At 38.9% G+C, this 22,763-nt stretch overlaps 1 protein-coding gene across 13 annotated transcripts in view; it reads left to right on the top strand.

The window, feature by feature from the left end:
- Positions 1-22,763, top strand: part of SRPK2 (SRSF protein kinase 2) — a 218,980-nt gene that overhangs the window by 128,224 nt on the left and 67,993 nt on the right. The window lies entirely within an intron of this gene.

The following is a 22,763-nucleotide window of genomic DNA, read 5'->3' as shown; positions in this document are numbered from 1 at the left end:
GAAACAACTACTTGACCTGGAGCTGATGGGTCGTGGAAAAACACACTGTTCCACAATATTCCCCCCCAAAATTAAAAAAAAATCTTAAAAGAGATGACATGTTAGTAGTCATTAATGCAGACAAGCGTGGCTGTTGTGTTTTATCATTGGAGATTCTGTCCCCTCAGTTGTACATCAGTTCAGTGCCCAGCGCAGTGCATGGCGTGTAGTTGGTCTGTAACAAGTACTGGTTGGATGAAAAGTGTGTGACCAACATATTGAATATCTGAATCTTTTGCAGTTTTTAGTGTCTTTTGAAGGTTAGTTATTACTTTGTGAAGATAAAACCATCACTCCTGGAAGCATATTTTTACCTAGAGTAAGAAAACAGACAGTGGTTCTCCGTGAGCAGGACTAAATTAAGTGGTTTCGAATGCTCCTTTAAGTTAATTTACAATGGCATGAACTTTGTGTTGAACCCTTCACTGCTCAGGCAGTTGTATAAAGTACTGATGGAATTTCCAGATAAAGCTCTTTGCGTTTTAAAATTCACATATATATTCACAATTACAAAGTGAATAATTTCCTCGTGTTTGACATTGAATTAATTTTTAAAAATTAAGGGTACAAAAGAATTTAGTACATACTTTTTAAATAAGAAAGTGATTTCATATGTTTAAATTAAAGAAAATAGTTAAATGTTTGAACATTTGCTGTCTTTTTAAAAATTTTTTTTCAATTATAGTTGACATTCAATATTATTTTATATTAGTTTCAGGTGTACAGCATAGTGATTAGACATTTATATAATTTATGCAGTGATCCCCTGGATTAGTCTAGTGCCCACCCGGCGCTATACACAGTTGTTGCAACATTATTGACTTTATTCTCTGTGCTGCACTTCACATCCCCGTGATGATTTTGTAACTACCAATCTGTATTTCTTAATCCCTTCACCTTTTCCACCCAGTTTCCCAAAGCCCTCTTCCCTCTGGTAACCATCAGTTTATTCTGTGTATCTATGAGTCGCTTTCTGTTTTGTTTGCTTGTTTAGTCTGCTCTTTAGATTCCACATATAAGTGACATCATATGGTATTTGTCTTTCTCAGTCTGACTTAGGTCACTTGGCATAATACCCTCTAGGTGCATCCCCGTTGTCACAAATGGTAAGATTTCACTCTCTTTTTATGGCCGAGTAATATTCCATTCTATGCGTATATATGTACCACATGTTTTTTATCTAAGCATCTGTTAATGGGCATTTAGGTTACTTTCATATCTTGGTTATTGTAAATAGTGCTGCAGTGAACGTAGGGATGTGTGTGTCTTTTCTAATTAGTGTTTTGGATTTCTTCAGATAAATAATCCAGTAGAATTGGTAAGTTATAAGGTAATTCTATTTTTAATTTTTTGAGGAACCTCCAGTTTTTCATAGTGGCTGCACCAATCTGCAATCCCACCATCAGTGTACCAGGGTTCCATTTTCTCCACATCCTCACCAACACTTGTTGTTTGTTGATTTATTAATGATAGCAATTTTCACAGGTGTGAGGTGATATCTCATTGTGGTTTTAATTTGCATTTCTCTGATGATTACTGACGTTGGACATCTTTTCATATGTTTGTTGGCCATTTGTATGTCCTCTTTGGAGAAATGTTTGTTCAGGTCCTCTGCCCCATTTTTTAATTTGTTCTTTTTTGTTTTGGGTGTTGTATGAGTTCTTTATAAATTTTGGATATTAACCCCATATCAGATGTATCATTGGTGAATTTATCTTCTCCCATTCAATGGCTCTCTGTTTTGTTGGTGGTTTCCTTTGCTGTGAAAAAACTTTTTATTTTGATGTAGTCTCATTTCTTTGCTTTTTTCTTTTGTTTCCCCTGCCTGAGGAGACATATCAGTAAAAATATTACTAAGAGTAATGTCAGAGAGTTTATACTGACTTTGTTTTCTTCTTGGAGTTTTACGGTTTTGGGTCTTACATTTACGTCTTTAATCCATTTTGAGTTTATTTTTGTAAATGGTGTAAGGAGGTGGGTCAGTTTCATTTTTTTGCATGTATCTATGCAGTTTTCCTAACACCATTTGTTGAATAGACTCTTTACTGCACTTGTCTCCTTTGTCATAGATTAAATGACCATATAGGCATGGGTTTATTTCTGGGCTCTCTTTTCTGTTTCATTGATCTATGTGTCTGTTTTTATGCTAGTACCATGCTGTTTTGATTACTGTAGTCTTGTACCATAGTTTGATATTGGGTAGTGTGATACTTCCAACTTTGTTCTTTCTCATGATGCTGTAGCTATTCAGGGTCTTTTGTGCTTCCATATAAATTTTAAGATTATTTGTTCTAGTTCTGTGAAGAATGTCATTGGTATTTTGATAGGGATTGCATGAATCTATATATTGCTTTGGGTAGTGTGGCCATTTTAATGGTGTTAATTTTTCCTGTCCATGAGCATGGTATATGCTTCCATTTATTTGTATTTTCTTCATTTTCTTTCTTCAATGTCTTACAGTCTTCTAAGTTCAGGGCTTTTACCTCCTTGGTTAAATTTATTCCTAGGTGTTTTATTGTTTTTGATGCAATTGTAAATGGGATTGTTTTCTTAATTTCTCTTTCTGACAGTTCATTATGGACGTATAAAAATTCAATGGATTTCTGAATATTAATTGTGCATCCTGCTACTTTACTGAATTCATTTATCAGGTCTCATTGTTTTTTTGGTGGAACCTTGGATTCTCATACAGTATCATATCATCTGCCATTTGTTGTCTTCTTGACCTAACAGATTAAATACCCATATAGCAAGAACTCGGTTTTCTAGGGTTCTTTTGTTCTTCATCTCAACTGTCTAAAACATAGGAGAGAGTAAGAATAGAGTTTTGAAATTTTGCAGTGTGCAAAGGCTCCGAACCAGGGATTGGGTTGTAAAACCTGCAGTTGGGAGAGGAAAATATGTATGCAGTTAATTAAAATGCAACTGGGACTGCAGGAAGTGCTGTACTCTCGATTTGTGGAGGACAGAGAGACTTCACAGGGAGTTAATTAAACTCGACTTGATTGTTGAAGGAAAAGTATAAGTTGGCAAGACAGAGTAAGGAGGCATGTCTTTTATGAGGCAGAAGGGACAAGGTTGAGCTGAGCTGGGAGATAAATCCAGGTGGGGGCATTTGGCAGCGACACATTGGGAAAGAACAGGCTTCACTTCCTGTTCTTCCTAGATTATTAAAATGTGGAAAGAGAGCCCGCCACTGGTCAGCATGTTAGGAACCTCTTCAGAAGAGGCTTTCCCAGTTTCCTCAGTTTGCTGAGCTTCCGGGAAGGCTTTGGAAGGCAATGGCAAAGAATAGTTGTTGTAGTTTATGTTTTAGCTGAAGGAGATGCACAACTCTTTTTTGGAATTACTGCCTTTGAGCCTTTTCTGGACAGGTGGAGTTCAGGTTGTGAAATCACGTGTTTTCAACATGCCTTTTCTGGACTTGGGGGCCCTGGGCAGGTCCCCTGGGGTGTCTGTGCCATCAGTGGTGGACCCACCCCCCTCATCTCAATACCTGACTCATTTTGCAGAAAGAGTAATTGTATATCAATAGTGAAAATTTCTTCTGTGCCATTTGTGCCTTTTTAAAAACATTAGTTTTTAAAAATATATGTTTGAATAAATGGAAAGCATTTAGATAGTGCCTGGCTCATAGCAGGAACTAGAGTTTAGTCGGCTTTTTCCACCAGTAAAATTGTAAATATGAACTTTCCTGTTCTGATTTCAGTGTAGTTCCAACAGTCTACTCCATGCGGTTAGGGGCCACGTCAGTCTTGTTCATGATGGAACAAACATGGTCAGTAGGGTTCTAGCTGCACGTAGCGCAAATCTTTTGGAAGTATGTTTTAAAATTCATGTTATTGTCAATTCAGTTCCTGTATTTACACCAGAATGCGCTTAAAAAAAATGTAACTAATGATGAAAAATTTGTAAGGAACGTGTGGGATAACAGTGTTTAAAGAGGTAGCAATCCCCAGAATAGGTACTGAAGTAGGTAAGAAAAGAGAAGTTGTAAAACTTACAATGCTTTTGCTGTTAACAAACTATTTTCTGCTTAAAATGTTTGAGTTGTTCAAATATTGTCTTCAGTTATCGTTTGATCAAATCTTACTTTAGATTTTAAGTTTCAAACTTGACTTATTCTAGTGAACTTTTTGTTTATAGCAATGAATGCTACTGATTAGAAAAGTTGTGATCCATTGTAAGGAAAGGCTCCTTCCTTTTGATGTTGGGGTGTCCCCAGTAGCGTGTGCAGAAGCCCATCATCATAAGCAGCTAAACTACCAGTAACGATGCCTCTTGCTGATGAGTGTGTAACTTGTACAGAGTTTTGTATCGCTAACTGGCAGCATGTTTTCCCAAGAAAAGAATTTATAAAAAATACAGGCGAAGATGTGTGACCAATGATGTTTTTTTCACAGTATTATCTACAGTCTCTAAAGACTGGCAACAAATGGTTAAGTAATTTTAGGAGGTCTGTATGATGAAATCATCTTTGTCTATTAATATGATACTTAGAGAAAGTTTTCATGAAAAGAACGATCTCAAATTTTGTAAAATATACCTGGCTGAAAATTGGGAGTGAGTACATGGAGATATTGTGATTTATCTCTGGACACTGGGACTATGAACAATTAATTTATAGTTCTGTCATTTACATATTTTGAATGGACAAGTTTTATTTTTGTAATCTGAAGAAAAATGAATACTACTTTTCAAGCAGAAAAACCACAGGTTATGTCTCTGTTTTGGCAAGTTGGTTCTGGTAAAGGAAGGTGGGTTGAATGGTGAGAAGGCCATGCCCTCAGAGATGGATGACGAAGAATGGTGTTTAAGGCAGGGGGATTCAGAAGGGGGGCAACCATAGGAGAAGCAGTGGCAAGATTCAGAGATGGGTAGGAGAGTAGTCAGAGAATGCACCTTGGCAAACAGGTGCAGTTGGGGCAAAAGTAGCATTTGGCTTTGGTGTCACGTTGGTTTGAGATCTCAGAAGAAATGTGCAGGTTTCTGCATATGGGTTCAGCAGGCAGGTGGAGATGCTTGTTGTTGGATCCAAAGGAGGGCGTGAGGGCTGTTGTAGCTGGCAGAAAGAGTAAGATGAGGAAGACTGTGTATTAGAGAGGTGAAATAACTTGCTCAAGGCCACAGGGCTCACAACTGATAGAGCTGGAATTTAAACCAGGTCTGTGAATTTCCAAGATCATGTTTTTAATCACCACTCTGTACTTTTCCAGTTTTAATGAAAGGATTAAAATAATTAGTTTGTAAAGACAAGAATACAAAGGCAATACTTTCCCATTGCCTATTTAGAGGTTTTTGTCAAAGATGGTGAGTGGGATTAGTAAACCTCTTTCTTAGACCAATTCAACTCAAATGAAATTCATTTTCTGACAACCAAATAAGTAATATTAAAAAAAAAAAATGACTTATAATTCAGTTGATCAGTTTCTACCCTTATTTCACCCTAACTCCAAAAGATTATTGTTTGGCACATGTTGTCATTATTGTTTCTCTTCCTTCCGTGTTCCTTTAAAACATTTTAAGTAATTCAAGATACCCTTTGAAACAAATGAGACTCATCCTGAGATGACAAAATCAGGGTGTCTTGATGAACAAAGTGAGTGGTTATGGTGAAGCAAAGAATTAAAATTATACTAGAATGGTATTCTAGTTTGGGTGGTTTTTTTTTTTTTTTTTTGGTGGTATGTTTTATATACTAACAAACTAGGTATTACAAGTTAAACTATCAAAACTGTAAATGGATCTAAAAATTAGGAGAAACAAAATCACGTAAAGTATTCAGTATATAAAACATTAATTTTATTGCCACATTTAAACTCCACCTTTTTTTTGTGGGGGAGGGCTATATTTAGTTTTTTTGTCTGCTCATTTAAAAACGTTACTCGTTTAGGGAGGCGGCTGGATAGATCAGTTGGTTAGAGCCCGGTGCTCTTAACAACAAGGTTGCTAGTTCGATCCCCACATGTGCCCTCCACAACTAGATTGAAACAACTACTTGACTTGTAGCTGATGGGTCCTGGAAAAACACACTCAAATAAATAAAAGTTTAAAAAAAATTACTCATTTAAATGAAACCTTATTTTATTTTTCATTAAGTCATGTATTATTTAAGTTCCTGAAATTCTCTCTAATAGTGGGGATGAATAGACCGTTTAGTTAGTTGGCAGGCATGTAGTTCAAGTATCCACTGGCTGGGGATTTTTGCCTTTTCTTGCCACCAGTTTGTGACTGAGTCATTAACGGGATTCTTTTCTTGTGAACTTCTCACACAAAGAAGTAGTATCTCTATGCAACAGAATTTTTTATACTTTCAAATGGCACCTCATTACTGCATGTTTGTGGGTAAAGGACTAGGAAATATATTCCTTAATACAGAAAATTTTTGTGACTCCTGTTGAAATTCAGAATCAATGAAAGATAATGAAATCCAAGTATTAGATGGTAAGTTTAGTGATTTAGAAAGTGGCAGGCATACACCTTTTCATTTTTGATTTTGCCAGCGTGTATTATTTACTGTATGTCTAAGTAAGAAGGCCCTGTACTATGTCCACAGGCTTTGCGGCCTCTCTCTTGTCCCCCGTCATCTACCTGACTTCACACCTAGTGAAGAGTGATGGACACCCAGCTCTAGAAGCCCACAAGGAACCTGGGTATAGGAGCAACTCTGAGGGAGAACCCAGGGTATGATATGTCAGTGTGCTTCACAGATCACTCATTTTTAAGAGATGGGTTAAAAAAGAAAAGAATTCTATTGTAATTACTTACGGGCCTGGCCTGAGTGCAGCTCAGCTATTCAGTTTCTTCAGTCAAGAATTACCCATGCTCCCGTCCAGGGGAGAGAGAGAGAAGAGCTGGGCTGGGCATATGTTTTGGGAGGAGATTGGAATAAGGCGTCTGAGCTCTTACCAGTCATCAAAACTGTTTTTCATCTCAATACCTTATTGTACCCTCTGTGCCTAGCGTCTGCAAAATGTCCAGCCTTCGCCTCAGGAAAGATTGCAGTGTGGCTGTACCGGGGATGGGGGTGTGTAGAGGGAGCCAGGGCTCCACCCAGATGAACCCTGTGTGGCAGCAGCACCCCCCTTCTGGCCCCTCAGGCTCTGGGGGTTCAGGGTGGCCAGTTTCCTCTCGGTGTCTGTTGCTGCAGCCACTTTTGGTTGTAGCTGCGTCTATGCTTCCTGGTTGGTACCTCCATTCACCTTGCTTTCGAAAAATTGTGGAATTTCTTGTTCCTTGATTTTAACTTTTCTATTGTCTTTGTTCTTTTGGGTTTTCTTGTTTTTTAACTATGAGAAGGAGAGAAGAAAAAAATGTCTGGTGTTAGTCATGCTTGAGTTAGAAGTCTGTTAGCTATGCTTTTCTGAGTAGGAACTCAAATACATAATGGTGTAATTATTTATATATTAATGGAATTAACTAAAAGTTGGTTTTACTTGAAGTAGGTGATTGAAACAGACTGTGATTATTGTAATAACTTTTTAAAGAAACATACTTATTAAAGTGGAGGTCCTAATCCTGAAATCTTTCAGAGCATTAGAAATTCTTATTTGTGTCTATCTGCTTTTCTTTGCCTACGTCTGTTTTTTATCGGCTTTTCTTGTATTTGAATCACAAGCACACTTGAGTGTATTTCTGGAAAACATCTGTTAGATGGTAGCGACTCCTTACAGGCTTGATTTTTCACCAGGGTGTGTATCAGTCTCCTAATGACATGTGCCCAGGCCGCATTCCAGACCTGCTGAGTCAGAATCTCCTGGTTCTAGGCTTTTGTTGTTTTGAAAAAGCATCCACATGATTGAGCTGTATAGTCCTCTTTAAGAACTATTGTGTTATAGCTTCTAAAATAAATTTTGCCTGGCGTTTTATATCCTAACAGAAATAAACTCCAAAAATTTCACTCAAAGGTGTCAAAATCTCATCCCAACTTTTCTTTCTAGCATGTCTGCCAATAATTCTCCCGTGGGTGTCAGCAAAATTGGACAAGCCCTTTCCTGCTGCCTTCCCTACTCATTCACGCGGTTCCTCTTGTTTCAGAAGCCCTTTCCTAGCTAGAATGTTTCCTAGCCAGAGAGAACATTTCTGCCTTTCTGTGTATTTTGTTGTTGCCATTATATCCCGTGGGCCTTCTAACAGTGCCAGAAATGGTATACCTTGAGTATGTGTTGAGTTAATTAAGGAAGTAATGTTTTCAAGCCACTGGCTGCCTTGTTTTACAGTGTTATTTGTGTACCTTTCTGATCAAACCTGTTAGACTCCTGGTTCCGTGAATGAAGACGTGTATTTTACTCTTGAGCAATAAAATACTGTTTGCTGTGTATTTCTTGAACAAATAAATGCGGTATCTCCTCTGTACCTGGGTCAAGCAGAATTTGGAACTGTAGGCTAGAACCATAACATTTATGACACAAAGGAAGGAGAGAATATCACAGTCTCTGAGTCTCTTTCCCAGGAGTTGGTGGGATGCCCAGGCTGAACTCTCTAGTCTCCACCCTCTCAGAGATGGATTTGGTGTTTTGCAGGACGCTTTTCGTGGGCAGATAGACTTGCACTGAGATGGCACTGTGTTGTCTGTTTGTCTGTGAATGAAAGAGAGTAACTTGTAGTGTTTGGTTTCATGGGTGCTCGTCTGAGCACCATCTTACATTTCGAATTTCTGTTCTACCTAAGGTAAGGCTCTTATATTAAATTCTAAAGCTTTTGTTTTTTCACCTGTTCAATACTGCCCTTGCAAGGTAGTTTAAAACTAGGCGAAGGTCAGGACTGAGTCTTCCACGGGTTAATATCAATGACTGAGGAGGGGATTGTAGGGGTTTTAATTTGATAGTGAAAAGTATTGGACCTTAAGCAATTGGAGCATGATGAGAGCGTGTGCTGAGAGCAGCTCACAGGGGAGGACTTGCCGTCTGGGCTGGGCTTTTTTTCAGTCAGGTTGATTAAGTTGCAATTTACATAAATAAAAATTTGCCAATTTCAGGTATACAATTCAATGAGCTGTACTAATGCACTCATGCAGGGTGTAACCACAACCCCAATCATGAGGTAACGTTGTATCAGCACCAACAGTCTTTTCCTGTCCGTTCCCTCCCCCCTCCTGGCACCTGCAACCATTAATCTTTCTGCCACTTTTTACAGTGGACTCATATACTGTGTATTCATTTGTGTTTGTCTTCTTTCCCTTAGCTCGCTGCTTTTGAGTTCATTCATGTTGTATTTATTGTTTGTTGTCTTGTTTTTGCTGAGTAGTTATTCCATTGTTTAGCTACATTTTATCCTTTCCACCATCATCTTTTGGAGAGCTTGAAACTGGCACATTTGTATTAGGATTTACTTGACACCTAATATCCAAACTGCACACAAACATGGTTTTTCTTGTTTAAAAGCTCATTAAATCAAGTAGCAAATTAGACTAAAGGACTTATATGTAATGGCTGTGGTTCCTTGTGCAGGAGCAGTCATCCCTCGGTATCCAGCAGGCTTGGGTCGGGGATCCCCGCCCATGCTCACGTCCCTTATTTATAAGACGGCACGAACGGGGCACACAGTAGTAATGCTTCCCAAAACATGGCCCTTGAACCACCTGTATCACAGTCTCCTGGGTTCATTAACAAACATGCAGATTCCTGGGCCTGTGTCAGGCGTAGTGAGTCACACTGTGTGACTGGCTCTCAGTTCTGTAGAGGAATCGCCTCATGCTGCTGGGCGTGCTTCCTGAATGTTTCCTGTTCAGACCCATCTCAGTTCCTGCCGGTAGCCACTCACCCTTCCCCCCACCAGTCTGCTGGGGCAGCAGGACACTTAGCCCCACTGGAAAGTGGGGTCTTCAAGTATTCCACTGCTTCCAGCTGCTGTCTAGTCGGGCAGCTTCCCCCAGGCTCTCCACTCTCCCATGTGTGACTTTGAACACGTTATTCGCCTCCCTGTTCCTCGGTATCCTCATCCGGGAAAACGGGGTGAATAATACTACTTACCTCAGAGTTGTTGGGGATGGAGTTCATTATGAGCAGTGTGCTCAAAATAGTAGTTATTGAAGAGTTTGCTTTTGAAAACATTGTTCTTTTAAGTGATGTATTTATTATCATCCTGGAGATAAACATTCAGTGTTTGTTTTGTACTCATATGTTTACCATTTTGTTCCAAATCATCTTTTCTTGTAATTGATACCTTCCTTCCTAATCATTTTCTGTCTTCCTTAAGTATAGAAGTGTATAAAGAAATTTATATATTTATACATATTGATATAGTTATAAAGAAGTTTACAAGAAACTTAGATGTTTCTTTAGAAGTCTTTGAATGGCAAACTCAAGTTTTTGTTGATTTAAAAATATTTGTATGTGCTTTATGTATATGTGTTTTCTTTAGCCAGGTATACACAGCTGAGAATGATAGTCACAGGCTTTCAGGACTTTGAGGATCTTAAACTCCTGTTGTCTTGCTTCCATGCTTTCTTCTGACAGATCCAGTGACAATGGGATTATCATTACTGTATAGCAATTCTGGCTGTGTTTTCCCCCTACTGTTTGCTCTTTGCTTTGGAGTTCTTCAGGTTTACTGTACTGAGGATTTCTCTTTATTTGGCGTGCTGTACTCGCATGCTCTCTGAATCTGAAACATATGTTCTTTATTAATTCTGGACAGTTCTCAGGTACTATTTCTTCATCCTTCTGTGACACAGCCTAGGTGATTTCTTCAGATCCATCTTTCAGTCTGTTATTTGTTGTTTCATCAATTCAACAAATTTCAAGTCTCATGAAATTAAAGCTCGTGCTTTAATTTCCTTCATTTTTATCAATATTATGAACATACTTATTTTATATTCTGTATTTCATAATACTAGCATCTGAAGTTTGTCTTTGCTGTTTATTATTTCATTTGGCTTTCTGATAGGGTGATGTTTCCTTGTCTATTTGGTGATACGAAAAAATTTGTTAAATCACATTTGCCCGATTTTAATTGCTTAGTTTCCCAAGGAGCCCTGATTGCTAGTGCGTTTCTCTTAAGAGTATTTGTTATCACTTCTTCCTGGAGCCATGGGGTGGCAATGACCCAGAAACACTTAATTTCTTGGCTTGGGAGGTTTCCATTATTATTTATGATAACAAATTCAAATGCTAACTCTGCACGAGGGGAAGCTTGAGTTCACAAATTCTTAGGGCACATTTCCCCTTCGTCTCTAGTTTGAAGAAATACATGTATGGTATTCGAAGTCTGACTCACTGGCTGACCCGTGCCTGGGTCTTTTTTATCCTGTCCTCTCTCTTCTTACAGCCTGTCCTTGGATACCAATTCACTTAGCTCGAATCCTAACCTACTCCTACCTTATTCTTGAACCCTCTCCCATTCAGACTGGATTTGCTTCCAGAATCTCTCTCGTTTCCTGAGAAAATGATTTTTGGTGGCTTCTTCAGGTAGCCACTAATCTCTGAAAATGGCCAGTGTCTCAAGAATAATACTAACGTGCTTCAATGTCTTTGAAGAACTATATACACAATTCTTATAATAAGGCTGGCATTAGTGCTAATAGAAACAACAATCTTCAAAAATGAAGCTGTTGATCTAAAATTTAAGAATATGGCTGAATGAAATTAGAAAGTTTCAGGGAGGCAGAATGTGTTACAGAGGATTAACAAATCTTTAGGTGACCAAAATTCTGTGCCAGCAATTAGAACTTTTGTTTTCCCTCTAAGGGAAACAATTTTGAAGATGGGAACAGTTTAGCTTATTGTGTGTAGCCCTAGTTTACAAGAAGTTCTTTGAAAACTGGGTTTAACTTTATACTTGTCAAAAAAAAACCTAGTTAGAACAAGTCATGTGTTATTAGGCAATATTTATTAAGCCGTTTGCTTACTTGTTACAATTTTAAAATCCACGTTACATGTATTTTTCTTGATTATAACAGCAGTATAAACCATTTTGTCATATTGCCTTGTGAGAAATAACGTGATAATTAACAATAAAGATCCTTGTGACACTGAAATCTCTTATCTAATCATGATTATAAAATACATGGGCTTAGAAGCAGGCGGTTAGGTGGTGGGACTGAGGCTAACCTTTGCATTAGGACACTCAGGGGCAGAGCGGGCCAGAGGTCTGGTAGCAGCGTTTTGTGTGATCTGTCAGGGTGTACTTATTAGTCACACCTGGAGCCCTTAGGCCACAGATTAATTGTAGCCACAAACCAGAGGGTGAGAAGGTGAGAATTAACCCTTATTGATTGCCTACCATGTGCGTAGTTATCATACCAGAGGATTTATATATCATTATTTATAATGATCACAACACTCTGACTTTCATTAGAGGCCCAGAGAAATTGTCACTGACTTGAGTGTTCGTGGATGTTTAAGTGGTGGAACTAGTATTCAAACCTAACCCATAGCCTTTCTACCGGAAAGTTGCATGTTGTCTGGACTTTGACTTTTATCCTAACTGTTCAGCTCTAAAACAGCGTGAGGTGTGACTTGCCCATGCCCTCGATCGTTTACTTCGTTTGATCTTTAGTTAAATTCTCGCCAGGTGCCAGGGGCAGGGAGGTGGGTGTGGGGGTGCTCAGAGAGGTAGTCATAGAAACCAACCACGTTCCCAGCGTCTACTTTCTCTTTCCTTATTTTCCTTTCCTGTCTTTATAAATTAATTCCAACAGTCGTGCAGGTGGTACTAAATTGGAAAGGATAAGAGTAGAGGGAAGTATTGAAAAGTTAGCTCTTCCCCTGACAACAGTCACTGGGTTCCTTTTACAGTCAGTTCTTGTTGCTCCATCCAGAAACATTATATGAACAAATGGCACAGCTCTGTGTTTGTAAAACAAATGATACCTGCCGTACACAAATGCTCTGCTCCTTTGCATTATTCATCAGTGGTATCGCCTCCATATTAGTACACAAAGATCTGCGTTGTTATTTTTATGTAACTTTATTGAGAAACAACCCACACACCATACAATTTACCCATTTAAAGTGTACAATTCAGAGGTTTTTCAGATAGAGTTGTGCAGCCATCACCAACTACCTAATTTTAGAATATTTTCATCACCCTAGAAAGAAATTCTGTGCACTTGAGTAGTCACCCCCATTTCCTCCCACTCCCATAGCCATAAGCAGCTTCTAATTGCTTTCTGTTTATTCTGGGAATTACATGTAAATGGAATCATACACTATGATCTTTAGTGATTGGCTTCTTTGATTTACCATGTTTCAAAGGATCATCTATGTTGTCGCAAAGCAGTACTTTATTCCTTTTTATTGCCATTCCTTTTTATTGAGTAATATTCCATTGTATGGATATATCACTTTTTCTTTAGCCAGTCACCAGTCATCATTGTTTGTCCTTTTGGGTATTATGAATAATGATGCTATGAACATTTATGTATAAGTTTTTGATGTATGTTTTCGTTTCTCTTGGGTATGTACTTAGGAGTAGAATTGAACTGTCTCAAGTTTTTCAAAATGTCCTCACCGTTTTCCTTTCTCAGATGCAGTGTATGAGGGTTTTAATTTTTGCACATTCCTGCAGGCATTTATTATCATCAGTCTTTCTGACTGTTGCCATCCTTGTAGGTATGAAGTGGTATCTCATTGTGGGTTTGATTTTTCTCTGTTGGGTGATGACATATACATACATACATACATACATCTTTTCCAGTTTTATAGAGTTTTGGCTTTTAACATTTATGTCTTTGAACTATTATGTTATGTGGTATTAGTTAGGAGTCCAATTTTATTCTTTTGCATGTGGATATTCAGTTTTACCATCACCATTTGTTGAAAAGATCTCCCCCCCACCCCCCCGCATTGAATGGTTTTGGCACCCTTGTCAAAAAATCAATAATTCCCATTGATCTGTATGTCGCTGCTTATGTCAGTACCACACTGTTTTGATTACTGTACCGTTGCAGTAAGTTATGAAGTCAGGAAGTGTGAGTCTTCCAATTTTGTTCTTTTTCAAGATTGTTTTGACTACTCGGGGCCTTTGCATTTCCATTTGAATTTTAGGAATGGCTTGTCATTTTCTGCAAAGAAGCCAGCTGGGATTTTGATAGGGATTGAATTGTGTCTGTAGGCTGGTTTGGGGCATATTGTTATTTTAACAGTATTAAGTCTCCAATCCGTGAACACGGAATGTCTTTCTGTTGATTTAGGTATTTTAAAATTCTTTCAATAATGTTTTTTAGTTTTCATGGCCTAACTTTTGAACTTATTTTGTTAAATTTGTTTCTAAGTATTTTATTATTTTTATGCTATTGTGAATGGAATTTTCTTAATTTCATTTGCCTATTGTTTTTAGTAGAGTTGTGTTACATGCATCTGCTATAATTCATCAGTGTAATCAACAAGTCCTCTATTGATGGGCATATAGGTCCCAATATATTACTGTTTGCAGATGTTGTCACTGTAAGTATATCAGTAAGTCGATTTTCAGTAAGGTGCTGTGTTGAGCAAAAGGGTGGTCAGATGTTGGAATCATCTGTCAAATTTAAAATGTGTATATCATCTGAACAACTTATTTTAAAACTTCCAAATAGTGGGCTGTATAGAAAAATGTTCCAAACTCTTCTTAGTTCACCACTTACTTACCAAAAATAATGATATGCTAGAAGAGGTTCATGCTGCTAAAATACAGCCTTGAGCAATGTCGTCCGATAGAACTTCCTGTGGTGATAGCAACGTTGCTCACCTGCGGGCTCCATCCCGTCGCTGCCGCCAGCCCTTCCTACGGAGCTGGCTGCTGAGCGCTTGGAATGAGGCTAGTGTGACTGAAGAACCACATTTTAAATTTTACTCAGTTTTAATTAATTTGACTAGTGGCTTTCGTATTGTATATTTATAGTTGCCTTTAGATTTAAAGCTTATGGAGGCTTACAGAAGCCGTGTCCACAGTGGTACATTTTGCATTTTTTCCTGAGTAACATGAGGCAATCATTAGTGGTTATAGTAAGTTGCATCACCATATATAGGTCTCAGTAAACAGTTCCTTTTTTGTAACAGTATATGCTGCACCCAGCTGGCTTCCGATGGCCTGCAAACAGCTTTTAGGTATTATAGAAACACCTAAAAGTGGGTCCTTAGTTTGCTAATTCCTATTATATGTATATCTCATCCTAATATAAAAGGATCGCTTCCATGAGGTTTTTATACATGTATGTTCTCTAAAACCTGTACTTGAAATTTATGAATTTATATTGGTGTTTATAATATGGGTCATTGCCTGTAGGTCTTGAGCCAGAAAGTCTAGACTCTATTGGTGGCTTGAATAACCTTGTGCTTTGGCTCTGAATGAGGCTCTGCCCTTGACCCTTTCATTCCTCATTTGTCCTTGGCACTCAAACATGCTTGGAAAGGCCTTAGCTAACAGCGGCTTGTTCATGACCTCTGCTTCTATTTGCAACCTAAACCTTTATTTTTTAGCTCTAGATTCCACAGCACGCAATCCACTCTGTTTCTCCACTGCTGGACACCCTCACATAGTCCTTAAACTCAGATGAGCTAAGACAGAATTACGTTTTCTCTGAAAACCCTTCCTCCTCTGCCTGCTCTATCCTTGGTATGTCCAAATAATGATCACACTATCTCACTACGAGAAATCTAGGAGACAGCCACCTACCTCCAGCAAATGAAATACCAGGTCCTAAATTCACGTTTTTATCATTTCCGCCCAGGACTTGTCACTAGTTTCCTTGCTTCTGGTTTTTATCCTTTCTGCCCACTCTGCACACCAATTCCATGTGTTCTTTGCAGGAAGCAAATCTCTAATCTTAAAATTGCACTTCCGTGGCTTCTGCTTGCCTTAAGGGTAGAACACAAACTCCTTGGAATTGGGGATCGTTCCTGTGTGAAGCCGTTGTGCTTCTAGGCCTTGCGTTTTCTCGCACTTCTCTCCTCCTTGCTAGACTAACGGTGCATCTCTCCGTGCAGCACTCCTCTGTGCCCTGGCACACTTCCTGGTACGTGGTAGACAGACACTGTTCTGAGGACCTGTGCAGTCAGTGGGCATCACTGTACATGCCTTCCAACTCTTTGCTTTAAGCTTTCCTGTCAGTCTTTCTTCACCTGAGTAGTAGTAATATTTTCTGCCGGGTCCCATCAATGCTTTATGAAATATTAACAGTACCAGTGGCATAAGATGTAGCATTGTCATATATGTGTTCTTAGGTGATTAAGCCGTCAACGCCTTTGTTGTCTGAAATGTAGGTTAGTTGGTTTACTTACATCTTCACTGACTTTTAGTTGGCTGTGTTCCATATTCTAAAAACATGCAGTTTTAGAAAATAGCAAACTGTGAAGTGTCTGGCTTAGAATTATTATTGGTTCTGTTGGAATTTGGGAATAAATTTCTCTGTCTCTTTCTCTCCCTCTCTCCCTCCCTCTCTCTCCCTCTCCCCCTTCCCTCTCTTCCTCACTCCTCCTGCCTGTGCCCAAAAGAGAAATGACTCCCATTCCTGATTACTCAGCTTCTTAATTCCTCTGGCTAATTTAATTATAAAAAAACAAAACAAAACACCTCACATCTCACTCTTGAGTTTAAAATCTGATAATTTAACACAAACTACTCTATTACTTATTGAGAACTTGGCATCTGCGTTTATTTTCTGTTGCTGCACAACAAATTACCAGACATTTAGCAGCTTAAAATAACACCCATTTATTAGCTCACAGATCTGTAGGTCAGAAGTTAGGGCTGACAGCATGGCTGGGTTCTCACTGGATTGAAATCCAGCTGATGGTCAAGGTGGCTGTTCTCATTTGGGGCTCAAAGGCCTCTTCCGAGATCCCTGGTCATTGGCCGAACTCATTTCCTCGCGTTCAAGCCCTTGCTGTCCTATCCCTCGCCTGGGAACTGCTCTCCCGCCTCGAGCCCCCTCCGGGTTCCTTGCTCTGTGGCCCTAATGGGCAGCTCACAGCATGAATGTTTGCTGTCATTGAGGCCAGCTGGAGCACGTCTCTTTGACTTCTGTGACCAGCAGAGAAAGTCCTCTATTTTGAAAGAGCTCATGTGATTAGGTGAGGCCTCCCCGTGGAGCTGCCCAGCTGCCATGTAACATAAATGTGAGAATGATATCTGATGACATTCACAGGGTCTGCCCACACTCAGAGGAACCGGGGATTATACCAGGGGGAGGCTCATCGAGGCTCATTTTAGAATTCTGCCTACCGCAGCACACACTTCACATTTAGGTTTGATTTGCGCAGAGTTTGGAAATTCTCTCTTTATTAGAAGGGAATACATGAAATCATTATGGCCTTTTCCTCCCTAGCTGCATAGCTATACCCATTGTTACAGCAAGCCTTTTTAGATGAGCTATTTTGAGAGAAAGTATATATTGATTGGTTCTATCCTTAAGTAGAAATGCCAGATTGCGTATTTCTCAGGCTAACAAATTTTACCAACAGAGGGAGAATGAGGAAGGAGGGAAGAAGAGAGAGAGTTTTAGATCAGATGATGGAAGGAAGAAAAAGAAATCTGAATATTTGTGAATGCCCTAAGAATACTACCTGAAACAATTCATTTGGAACTCCTTTTCTTTATATTTTGCTTAAAGAGTAATTGCATGAATGAAGTCCTTAAATTGTGTCAGTTGCCAATTAGGATGATAACAAAGGAAAGGACTTTTTTCCCTCCTGCTTAGTGTGAAGTTTACTTGTCCTTTTCTCTGTTGAAAACAAATAGCAGCTAGAAAGAAATTGGAACTCCCCTTTGGTTGCCATGGCAATTTAGAGCAGATGATGTGTGCATTTTGTTAGGGTTGTTCAGTTTTTCCTGTTTTTTGATAGAGCAATGTACATGAAAAATATAAAATGAAGTAGATAAGCATGATAAAATAATCTAGTGTAATATTTAAAGAAAAATGTTTTGTGATTTTTTTTAAACTGCATTTTTTATGATAGTCTTATTTGGGGTAATCGTTAGAATATTTAGTTGTGTTTTATGTAGGGCAGAATAAATAAAGTTCTTTGTGAAAAACATAAATGACTAGTTGGAATTTTGCTTTCTACATTTTTTATTCCAGTCACTGAGGTGGTATTTTTCTTGTTATATGAGAACATGTTCTCAGATTAGTGCCTTCTGTGAACTTTGGACAGTTATGTAGACTCTCAGTCCACTTTTTACAGAACTACACATTACTTTTCACTGTGAATGTGGCTGTGGCAGTTGTAAGAGACCATGCATACAGATTTTTAAAATCTAAATGTAGCTATTTCTGTTTTTTCTTGGAAGCATATACTTGAAAGGTATAAAGTGGGCATTAAAAGATATATATATCTGTAGAGGCTTTTGCTTTTTAAAAAACAGCCTTTTGAGGTATATAAATCAACATACCTTAGAACTTAAACACATTTAAAGTGTACAGTGTTTTTTTTTTTTTTTTTTTAGAAAGTTCATAGTGTTGTGTAACCATCACCACGTTAGAACATTTTCATCCCTTCTAAAGAAACCTGGTTCTATTAACAGCCAATTCCCATGTCTCTCCTCCTTTCTCCCCCAACCCTCAGACCGAAGTGTAGACACCAATTTACTCTGTTTCTATAAATGTGCTTATTCTGGACATTTTTATATAAAATGGGATCATACAACATGTGGCCTTTTGTGGCTGGCATTTTTCACTTAGCGCAATGTTTCCAAGGGTGATGCATGTTGTAGCCGGGATTAGGACGTCATTTCTTCTCATTGTGGAGTAAATAGTTCTGCATTGTGAGGGGCATCACATTGTATTTATCCATTTATCAGGTGATGCACATTTGGGTGGTGTCTCCTTTATGTCTGTTGTGAATGACGCTGCCATGAATATTTTTGCACAAGATTTTGTGGAGACGTATGCTTTTCTTTCTTTTGGATACATACCAGGAGTAGAGTTGTTGGGTTATATGGTAACTCTAAATTCACATTTTTTAGGACCTGCCAAATATTCTGAAAGAGCTGTGCCATATCACACTCCTGCTACGACGTATGAGGGTTCCAATTTCTTCATTCTCCACAATACTTGTTATTGTATTTTTTTAAAAATTATTATAGCTATCTTGTTGGGTGTGCAGTGGTATCTTATTGTGATTGTGATTTTGATTTCCGTTTCCGAAATGACCAATGATGTTGAACATCTTTTCATGTGCTTATTGGTCATTTGTATATCTTTGGAGTAAAACCTGTTTTAGTCCTTTACCTATTTTTAAATTGGTTTGTACTTTTATTGTGGAGTTGTAAGAGTTCTTTTTATATTCTAGATATAAGTCCTTTATCAATTGTATGACTTGCAGATGTTTTCTTCTATTTTGTGGGCTGCCTTTACTTTTTTGATGATGCCCTTTGATACATAGAAGTTCTTAATTTTTATCAAGTCCAGTTTATTTTTTTTCTTTTGTTGCTTACGCTTCTATGTCACATCTAACAAACATTGCCTAACCTAAGGTAATGAAGATTTACTTGTATTTTTTTCCTGCAATTTTTATAGTTTTTGTTCCTTCATTTAGGTCTTTAACCCATTTTGAATTAATATTTATATGTGCTTCTTAAGTGCTTCTAGTAATTCTTACATGAGATAACTTCTTGATGGTTTTCATGAGGATTGATTAAAGTATACTTTTTAATCTCTTGATATATTTTGTGACTATATACTTGGTGAGATAATTTGTCACCTTGATCTTTTAAACAATTGAGATTTAACGAGGCTTTGAAGTACCATAGAAGCCACCAGAAACCACTTTGAAACAGCCAGCCTTAAAGTCGGTATGGCATCCGTATCTCTTGCATACATCTGCCCTGTCAGAGATTTACCTGTGTTTCTCCTGTGTGGTGGGCAGTAACAAGGATGGATGGGATGAAAAAGAATCAGTGATTGGGGCTGTAACAGTGGCAGTTACATTGTACTGAACCTTACTATGATGAAGTAAGTGATTTGAGCGTTGGTAATATTAATAACTGGAGTGAAGCAAGTTACTAGGAAAAGCCTTTGAAAAAATAATAATCACTGGTGACTAGGAATGTCTGATGTGAGGCCAAGCTTCTCTGGTATCGGTGATTTGAGCCTCTAAAGTGTTACAGTAGCCACATTAAAAAAAGTAAAACAATCACGTGAATTAAATTTTAATAATATATTTCATTACATCTAAAACATTATTTTAACATGTAATAAATATTAAATTATTAATACCATTCTACATTTTCTTGTAGTAAATCTTGGAAATCGGGTACACATTTTGCAATGTCAGCACATCTCACTTTGGACTAGTAGCTACATTTCAAGTGCTCAGTCCCCACCCGCGGCCAGTGGCTACCGTGTTGGACGGCACAGTTTTAGATGTTTTCATATGATAGTCAGCTGCAATTCTCCATCAGCGTTACTCAACTTCCTTTCTCCTTCACAGTACCCCAACTCATCCCTTTAACCTGGTAGAAGTGGCTTTGGGGGAGCTTTGTGCCTGCCTGTTCAATGTAGCCCTCACAGGTGGGGTGAGAAATACCTGCTCACTGAGACCAGAGGGTCTGAGAGTTTTGTTAAGTGGCATGGGCAACTCACTAGGTGGGTAAAGAATAATTGAGAGACATTATGATGAAGGTACGTGAGCTTCTCAACAGAAAATGTGCTGTGAAAATTGGAATCTCTTCTCGCTTCTCACAGATACAATCTACTCTGTTGAGGTAAAGCTGTGTGTAGAAAACACTACTAGTTCCCTGGTTCTTAGATGGGCATGATTTTGCCCTGGGGGATTGGACAGTGTTGGGACACATTTTTGATGGTCACAACTGGGGGTGTGGGGTGTTACTAACGTGCAGTGGCTACAGGCCAGGGATGCTGATAGCATCCTACGACGTACAGCCCCCACGACAATGAATTATCTGGCCCAAATGTCAGCAGTGGGGCACACACTGGTAGAACCAGACCCTCCCGTTCTTCTCTTCACATTAATTGTTACTCGGTTTATGCAGGGAATGTGATGTGTTTTCTTTTAAATTTAGAAAGTCTCATTTTTTCATACAAAATTTTTAAGGAAGAAATAGCCAACTTTCAGAGTATTTCTGATGGAGCAAATTTGTCAGGTAGGTTCTGCCCACGCCCCAGAAGACTGAGAGTCCAGGTCCTCTTCCCTCTGGGCAAGTGGCACAGCTCTTGCTGTTCCTCTCCTGCCTCCCCTTCTTCACCTGTCTCTTTTTTTTTTTTTTTTTTTTTTTTTTTAGCCTGGGACCATTTAGTAAGGGCCGGTCTGTTAAAAAGAAGGAGCATTTGCAAAGCTGCCAGGAAGGTTACCACACTTCCATAAGGTCTGTTTGGAAGTTTTGGGTGTGTTCTGGTAATGATGTGGGCATTTGGTTGTGATTGTTTCCTTCCACTATGCTCCTGCAGGGGGAATGGTTAAGTCAGAGTGTTATCACCACCATGTTCTCAGTGCCTGCTACCCAGCGAGCTGTGACTTTGAGTCTTCATAAATTCTAGCAAGTAGAGATCAGTACAAGTCACCTGTGACTTACAAATATTCTTTGTGTAGGTTTTAGTCATACTTGCCAGTGTTTGCCTTTGGGGAAGGTACGTATGTTCCCACCTCTTCCCCATGACCGCCGTAGTCTGCTGCCTTTCACCTCTGCTTGCTTTGATGCTTGTGACAGTTTGAGTTTTCGGTGGCAAACCACATAAGGGAGCTGTAGCTAACTTAGGCTAAAGCCAATGCAGTAAAGGCTGTGTGGGGGCTTTTCGATTGGCAAGACTTTAGATGTCCGCCTCAGAAAGGGGCACAGGCCAGGGCAGGCAGCTCCTCTGGGCCTGCCTCTCACTAGCAGCTGTGTACGAACTTCATCCTGTGACAGCTGACGTTCAGGGTTCCAGGGCTGGAGAGTGACATTGGCTCTGGCCTAGGTTGTACTATAGTGAGGAGAGGGGGGCAAGCGTCTGGAACCAGCCTTCACTGTGCAGGGAGTTGCAGTGTCTCACAGGTGAACGGGAGCGTGCATACCGGGCAGGCCAAAGTGAGTCCACTACATGAGTGTTTGGAGGACTCCCCATTGCTCAGATCCCCTGCTCATGCCGGAAACCACCTCTGGGGGACACATACATCAGCCTGATCCCGTGGCCAGCCAGGGAGAGCAGTGGTGGGCCTGTCGTTAGGGCAGTTTGACGCCTAAGGAGACATGCACTTCTGGTATCTAAACTGAGACTTCTAGTTCCAGTTTTCCCATTGGGATCTGGTTAGAAATAGCAGTTAAATTTTATAGTAAGTGAAAGCTTGATTGATAGGATTGCATTATGAATGCTTTACTTCGAAGCAAATGTATTTAATATGATCTTACTCTAGAGTTACTCTAGGTATCTGAAAGAAGGTTTATATCTCTAACCTCAAGCTTTTTTCTTTTTTTGTATTATAAGTTTTTCTATTCTTTGTAAAAGAATATACTAAATATAATTTAGTCTTTTTGTGACAATTAGAAATGACCATTGCAAACCTTGTATTAATATATGGACTAGATTTGTATTTTACTGACAGTGGGTGTTTTGTTTGTTTCATTTCCAGTTTTGGTCAGTGTTCTTGATAAACGAGCTTGATAGATAAATGAATTCCTTAATGAAAGTAACTATGTATCAGCTACAGTTTGTATTGGTCAGCTTTTATGAGTTATCCAGGAAACCTAACCACATCCCTACGGTACTATTTCTGTGGGAAAAGAAATTCTGATTTTAAAATAATGGAAAATAAGCCCCTTTACAAGTTCAGGGCTGCTTTCATCTGTCTTTTTATAATCTCTGTGGG

This window comes from Rhinolophus sinicus, chromosome 4, assembly GCF_057876585.1.
Source record: "Rhinolophus sinicus isolate RSI-liver-muscle chromosome 4, RSI-T2T, whole genome shotgun sequence".
Taxonomy (NCBI): Eukaryota; Metazoa; Chordata; class Mammalia; order Chiroptera; family Rhinolophidae; genus Rhinolophus; species Rhinolophus sinicus.
The sequence above is the reverse complement of the archived record's forward strand: the minus strand, read 5'-3'. Positions and strand labels throughout refer to the sequence as shown.